Below are 7127 nucleotides of genomic sequence, written 5' to 3'. Positions count from 1 at the left end.
CTGAACGCGGCGCCTTAGACCACTCGGCCATCCTGGCAGCCAAAGAAATCATGCGAGGCACATCAGGTGGGGATCGAACCCGCGCCGATAATACGTGCTTGCACTGCAATTCTTGTCATTGACCATTCGACCATTTTAACATTAACCGCGATAACCGAGGGTTCACTGTACTCCATAAAATTTACAAAAAGCGAGGTGAAACACTCAACCAGGGCTGCTTTTTTGAACATTTCTCGAGGGCCATGGCGAGCCATTTCAAAAAAGCTGCACAACTAACGGATAAAATATTGATAAATTTGCTCTGCCTGATGTGTGTGTAAAGTTTCACGAGTTGTCGTTCATATTTAGAACCTCATAATCAGCGTTGTTTTATTGCCGAACAGTGCAATGCCACTCCCACAACTTTTCACGAAAAAGGATGAATTTCGTATTGTGACATCCTCATGGCCGAAACAGTCATCCGAGCATATATGAGGGCGACCTTGTTGAGTTGCACGGAGAAAAACATCCAAGAAAATAATTTGTATTAGCTTTTACCAGTTGGTGGCGCTACTACTACGATGAAAAATAAGTTGGTAGATGTCTTCAGGGCTGAAGTATCCTCAAATGTGTACAACTTCGAGAAGATAGGATCATCTGAGTCATGTTGCCGGAGCTTTTGTTGCCACAAAGTACAATCGGACTTTTCAGCACCGTAATAGCCACGCCTTTTGCCAAAACGTCACAAAATTCGGCAGAGAGTAAGATCATTGTCTTGAGTCTTTTCTGACAAATTTTCAGTCGGATTCGTCAAAAGGGCACCGTGCAGTATGTGAAAATTAAAATAAAAACACATTTTTGATTCCACTTGGCGGCGCTGTGTGTATAACAAAATAATAACATTAAGATGTCTTCAGGTCGGGACGTTTTATTTTCAGGTGAAGGTTTGGATTTTTAGGAGCATGTGCAGGGGAGTTATTAAGCATTCATTTATTTGTATTAGGTTCATTTTGTCTTCTTATTATTGATATTTGACAGATTCATTAAAAGCAGACAATTATGTTTTAGGTTAATTTTTTACCTGACATGTTTCGGCGAGTCTTTCGCCTTCTTCAGAGTGTCGCATGATGGTGTCTTGAGACCCGTCTTTATCAGCTGATGTTCCATGAGGGTGTGACTTACCTGTCAAAAAAATGAAAAATCAGAGCAGTAAAAGAACAAGCACAACATGAATATTACAAATCAGCAATCACTGACCACTGCAAAAGGGAAAACCACATCATGGACCGGGAGAAGGGCAGGGTCATCCGCAACGAAGAGAACAAACAACAGCGCTGGATCAGAGAGGCCATTGAGATCTGCAAGCGAGGCATAAAAACCATGAACAGAGACAAGGGAGCCTTCATCCTCTCTACCACCTGGAGCAGCATCTTGGCGGAGTGAACGGACAGCGGGGGGCGTGACTTGCCTTCATTCTTGTGACAGGTAAGTCACGCCCTCATGGAACATCAGCTGATAAAGACGGGTCACAAGACACCATCATGTGACACTCTGAAGAAGGCGAAAGACTTTCATATTGTGACATCCTCAAGGCCTAAACACTCATCCGAACAAACATAAGGTAGATTTTGTTAACCTGCCCGGAGAAAAACATCAACGAAAATAATTTGTATTTGTTTTAACCAGTTGGTGGCGCTACCACTGCGATCAAAAATAAGTTGGCAGCCGTCTTCAGGGCCTGAATATCCTCAAATGTGAAAAATTTCGAGAAGATGGATCATCTGAATCATTTTGCAGGAACTTTTGTTGCCACGGAGATTAATCAGACTCTGCGGCACCGTAATAGCCACGCCCTTCGAAGGAAAGTCACAAAAATAGGGATAGAGTAAGATCAATGTCTTGAGTCTTTTCTAGCCAATTTTCAATCGGATTCGTTAAAAGGGCACCGTGCAGTACGTCAAAATGTATAAAATTATATTGATTGGCGCAAGGTGTATAACTGAATATAAACATATCGATGTCTTCAGGTACCGACTCTTTATGTACATGTGAAGTTTTGGATTTTTAGCAGCATGTGCAGGAGAGTTATTAAGCATTTTGTCCATTGCGGCGAAGGAAATCTTAAGTGAAAACTTCGAAGCCCCGCCCCCGTTCATATAGTATTTCGGAAACAAAAGATTTTAGCCCCAGTGTTTGTCCCAGGTCTTAAGATGCTACAGACAGAATTTTAAGGCAATCAGATGAAGCCTTTAGGATCAGGGTGCAAAAGAATGACCCCTGTAAACATGCAAAAAAGGGCAAAAGTCGGACTTTCAAAAATTCATAACTCACTTCCTGTTCATATTAGACGTTAAAATATCAAATTTTTCGCCATGCCCGATGAGACTGCCAAGTTTGGTGAATTTTTGTGCATGTTTCGGGGGTCAAAAATGCGATCGAACAATCGGAAAAATAATAATAATAATAATTTCTACAAAAACAATAGGGACTTCGCAGCCGTCGCAGCTCGGGCCCTAATAACAATAGGGACCTCGCAGCGGTCACTGCTCGGGCCCTAATAATATTAATAATAATAATTTCCACAAAAACAATGGGGACCTCGTAGCGGTCGCTGCTCGGGCCCTAATAATAATTTCTACATAAACAATAGGGACCTCGCCGCGGTCGCTGCTCGGGCCCCAATAATAATTTCTACACAAAGTCCATTGTGGTGACCCGCCCCCTTTTAAGTAAATTCAAAATGGCCGACTTCCTGTAAAACCTAGCTCATTGCTCCAAGAGACTTTTTTGTAGGTCTTGGTCTTATACATACAGTGAACCCTCGCTACTTCGCGGTTCACCTTTCGCGGGTTCAGTGCTTCGCGGGTATAAAAAATATTCGGGGGCATTGTAGTTTCGCCGAGCGGCACGACGGGGCGCTGGAGCGGTTAGACGGCCGGCGTGCGCCGAAGAAGAGCGTGGGCGAAGAGGAGAGTGGACGAAGAAGAGCACGTTCCCCCGGACACGATCGGTGGCGACGTTTCGCGCGGTTCGGACCGTACCAGAGCTCCGGCCGGCGTGCGTGGCAGTTAAGCCGTAGAGGAGCACCTTCCCCGGGCACGGGCGGTGCCAAGCGGCCCCTAAGTTTAATGGAATGGAAGCTCCGGAGGAGGAGGGCATGCTCGCGTCACAGTAAGCCGAAGAGGAGCACCTTCCCCGGGCACGGGCGGTTCCAAGCGGCCCCTAAGTTTAACCGAATGGAAGCTCCGGAGGAGGAGGGCATGCTCGCGACACAGTAAGCCGAAGAGGAGCACCTTCCCCGGGCACGGCGGTGCCAAGCGGCCCCTAAGTTTAACCGAATGGAAGCTCCGGGGGAGGAGGGTGGGCGTGTGTCACAGTTAAGCCGAATTGGAGCACCTCTTCCGCCCGGGCACGAGCGGAGCGCGAAGCTGTCAGTTATGAATGAATAAATGAATAAATAAATAAATAAATAAAGAATGGCACCTTTCATTGCACAGGGCACACCGGACGGCGTACCAGCAGGTAAAAGTCGGAGTAATTAAATAAATACAAAAAGAATGGCTGGGGAATAAAAAAATAATACGTTTTAATAATAATTTGTTTTTTTTGTTATAACATGAATTTCACTCTCTCTCTCCCCGTATATATATATATATATATATATATATATTGTATTTTTTTTTAAAGCATTTTTGAAGGTGCGCCGCTACTTCGCGGATTTTCAGTTTTCGCGGGTGGTCTCGGTCCCCATTAACCGCGATAACCGAGGGTTCACTGTACTCCATAAAATTTACAAAAAGCGAGGTGAAACACTCAACCAGGGCTGCTCTGCATGTTGTGCTGGGCCACCTGGAACAACAGCGGAGCTATGCAAGGATGCTCTTTGTGGACTACAGCTCGGCATTCAACACAATCATCCCAGACATCCTCGTCGCCAAACTGGACACTCTCGGCCTCCCTGCCCTCACACACATCTGGATTAAGGACTTTCTGACCAACAGACCCCAGACTGTGTTGCTCGGCCCCTACACGTCCTCCACCGTCATGGTGAGCACCGGTTCCCCCCAAGGATGCGTGCTGAGCCCTCTCCTGTACGCCCTCTACACCTACGACTGCAGCCCGGCCCACGGCAACAACACCATCGTCAAGTTTGCTGACGACACGACAGTGGTCGGTCTGATCTCGGAAGGTGACGAGACAGCCTACAGAGAGGAGGTAGGGAGACTGACAACTTGGTGCAAGGACAACAGACTGCACCTTAACTCTGCTAAAACAAAGGAGATTGTCGTCGACTTCAGGAGGAACAAGACGCTGCCGCACCCCTCTGCATCGAAGGCGTGTGTGTGGAGAGGGTCCACACGTTCAAGTTCCTGGGAGTACAGATCTCCGATGACCTTTCTTGGAGTCACAACACCACAGCAGTGGTAAAGAAGGTCCGCCAACGTCTGCACTTCCTGAGAGTCCTCAGGAAATTCAACCTGGACAGGAAGCTGCTGCTGGCCTTCTACCACTCGTCCATCGAGAGCCTGCTGACGTACTGTGTCTCCACCTGGTACAGCGGCTGCACTGAGGCGGACAGAGTGAGGCTCCAGAGGACAGTCAAAACAGCGCAAAGGATTATTGGCTGCCCTCTCCCCTCGCTGTCGGACATCTACACCGCCCGGTGCCTCAGAGGGGCTCTCAACATCGTCAAAGACAATACCCACCCAAACTCACACCTGTTCGACCGGTTGCCCTCTGGCAGGCGCTACAGATGCATCAAATCAAGGACCAATAGACTGAGAAACAGTTTCTTTCCGAGAGCCATCTCCATACTGAACTCTCACACACACACGAGACCACCCTAACCTTGCAAAACAGCATTGTGATGTGTTTCTATATGCCCTATTCAGTACTGAATTCCATTGCACTGTCTTATTTATTTATCTAATTTATATATTGTCTGTATTATTGTTGTATTGCACTGGAGAGGGGAGCCCTCTAATCTCGTTGCACACTTGAGTACAATGACAATAAAGGGATTTCTATTTCTATTCTATTCTTTTTTTAACTTTTCTCGAGGGCCAAGGCGAGCCATTTCAAAAAAGCTGCACAACTAACGTATAAAATATTGATAAATTTGCTCTGCCTGATGTGTGTGTAAAGTTTCACGAGTTGTCGTTCATATTTAGAACCTCATAATCAGCGTTGTTTTATTGCCGAACAGTGCAATGCCACTTCCACAACTTTTCACGAAAAAGGATGAATTTCGTATTGTGACATCCTCATGGCCGAAACAGTCATCCGAGCATATATGAGGGCGACCTTGTTGAGTTGCACGGAGAAAAACATCCAAGAAAATAACTTGTATTAGCTTTTACCAGTTGGTGGCGCTACTACTACGATGAAAAATAAGTTGGTAGATGTCTTCAGGGCTGAAGTATCCTCAAATGTGTACAACTTCGAGAAGATAGGATCATCTGAGTCATGTTGCCGGAGCTTTTGTTGCCACAAAGTACAATCGGACTTTTCAGCACCGTAATAGCCACGCCTTTTGCCAAAACGTCACAAAATTCGGCAGAGAGTAAGATCATTGTCTTGAGTCTTTTCTGACTAATTTTCAGTCGGATTCGTCAAAAGGGCACCGTGCAGTACGTGAAAATTAAAATAAAAACACATTTTTGATTCCACTTGGCGGCGCTGTGTGTATAACAAAATAATAACATTAAGATGTCTTCAGGTCGGGACGTTTTATTTACAGGTGAAGGTTTGGATTTTTAGGAGCATGTGCAGGGGCGTTATTAAGCATTCATTTATTTGTATTAGGTTCATTTTGTCTTCTTATTATTGATATTTGACTGATTCATTAAAAGCAGACAATTATGTTTTCGGTAAATTTTTTACCTGACATGTTTCGGCGAGTCTTTCGCCTTCTTCAGAGTGTCGCATGATGGTGTCTTGAGACCCGTCTTTATCAGCTGATGTTCCATGTGGGTGTGACTTACCTGTCAAAAAAATGAAAAATCAGAGCAGTAAAAGAACAAGCACAACATGAACATTACAAATCAGCAATCACTGACCACTGCAAAAGGGAAAACCACATCATGGACCGGGAGAAGGGCAAGGTCATCCGCACCGAAGAGAACAAACAACAGCGCTGGATCAGAGAGGCCATTGAGATCTGCAAGCGAGGCATAAAAACCATGAACAGAGACAATCCTCTCTACCACCTGGAGCAGCATCTTGGCGGAGTGAACGGACAGCGGGGGGCGTGACTTGCCTTCATTCTTGTGACAGGTAAGTCACGCCCTCATGGAACATCAGCTGATAAAGACGGGTCACAAGACACCATCATGTGACACTCTGAAGAAGGCGAAAGACTTTCGTATTGTGACATCCTCAAGGCCTAAACACTCATCCGAGCAAATATAAGGTAGATTTTGTTAACCTGCCCGGAGAAAAAAATCAACGAAAATAATTTGTATTTGTTTTAACCAGTTGGTGGCGCTACCACTGCGATCAAAAATAAGTTGGCAGCCGTCTTCAGGGCCTGAATATCCTCAAATGTGAAAAATTTCGAGAAGATGGATCATCTGAATCATTTTGCAGGAACTTTTGTTGCCACGGAGAATAATCAGACTCTGCGGCACCGTAATAGCCACGCCCTTCGAAGGAAAGTCACAAAAATAGGGATAGAGTAAGATCAATGTCTTGAGTCTTTTCTAGCCAATTTTCAATCGGATTCGTTAAAAGGGCACCGTGCAGTACGTCAAAATGTAAAAAATTATATTGATTGGCGCAAGGTGTATAACAGAGTATAAACATATAGATGTCTTCAGGTACCGACTCTTTATGTACATGTGAAGTTTTGGATTTTTAGCAGCATGTGCAGGAGAGTTATTAAGCATTTTGTCCATTGCGGCGAAGGAAATCTTAAGTGAAAACTTTGAAGCCCCGCCCCCGTCATATAGTATTTCGGAAACAAAAGATTTTAGCCCCAATTTTAGCCCCAGTGTTTGTCCCAGGTCTTAAGATGCTACAGACAGAATTTTAAGGCAATCAGATGAAGCCTTTAGGATCAGGGTGCAAAAGAATGACCCCTGTAAACATGCAAAAAAGGGCAAAAGTCGGACTTTCAAAAATTCATAACTCACTTCCTGTTCATATTA

At 45.0% G+C, this 7127-nt stretch overlaps 1 long non-coding RNA gene across 1 annotated transcript; it reads right to left on the bottom strand.

The window, feature by feature from the left end:
* Positions 1 to 1261: 1261 nt before the first annotated feature.
* Positions 1262 to 6142, bottom strand: LOC148315095 (uncharacterized). The gene is made up of 3 exons (XR_015841277.1): positions 6039 to 6142; positions 5863 to 5963; positions 1262 to 1337 (listed from the first exon to the last, which is right to left on the bottom strand). It is a non-coding gene; the product is annotated as an uncharacterized LOC148315095 (long non-coding RNA).
* Positions 6143 to 7127: the final 985 nt, after the last annotated feature.

Source organism: Idiotropiscis lumnitzeri, unplaced genomic scaffold, assembly GCF_059441095.1.
Source record: "Idiotropiscis lumnitzeri isolate Australia: NSW breed Sydney's pygmy pipehorse unplaced genomic scaffold, RoL_Ilum_1.0 HiC_scaffold_128, whole genome shotgun sequence".
In the NCBI taxonomy this organism is placed as follows: Eukaryota; Metazoa; Chordata; class Actinopteri; order Syngnathiformes; family Syngnathidae; genus Idiotropiscis; species Idiotropiscis lumnitzeri.
Note: the sequence above shows the minus strand (reverse complement) of the source record. Positions and strands in the feature narration are given on the sequence as shown.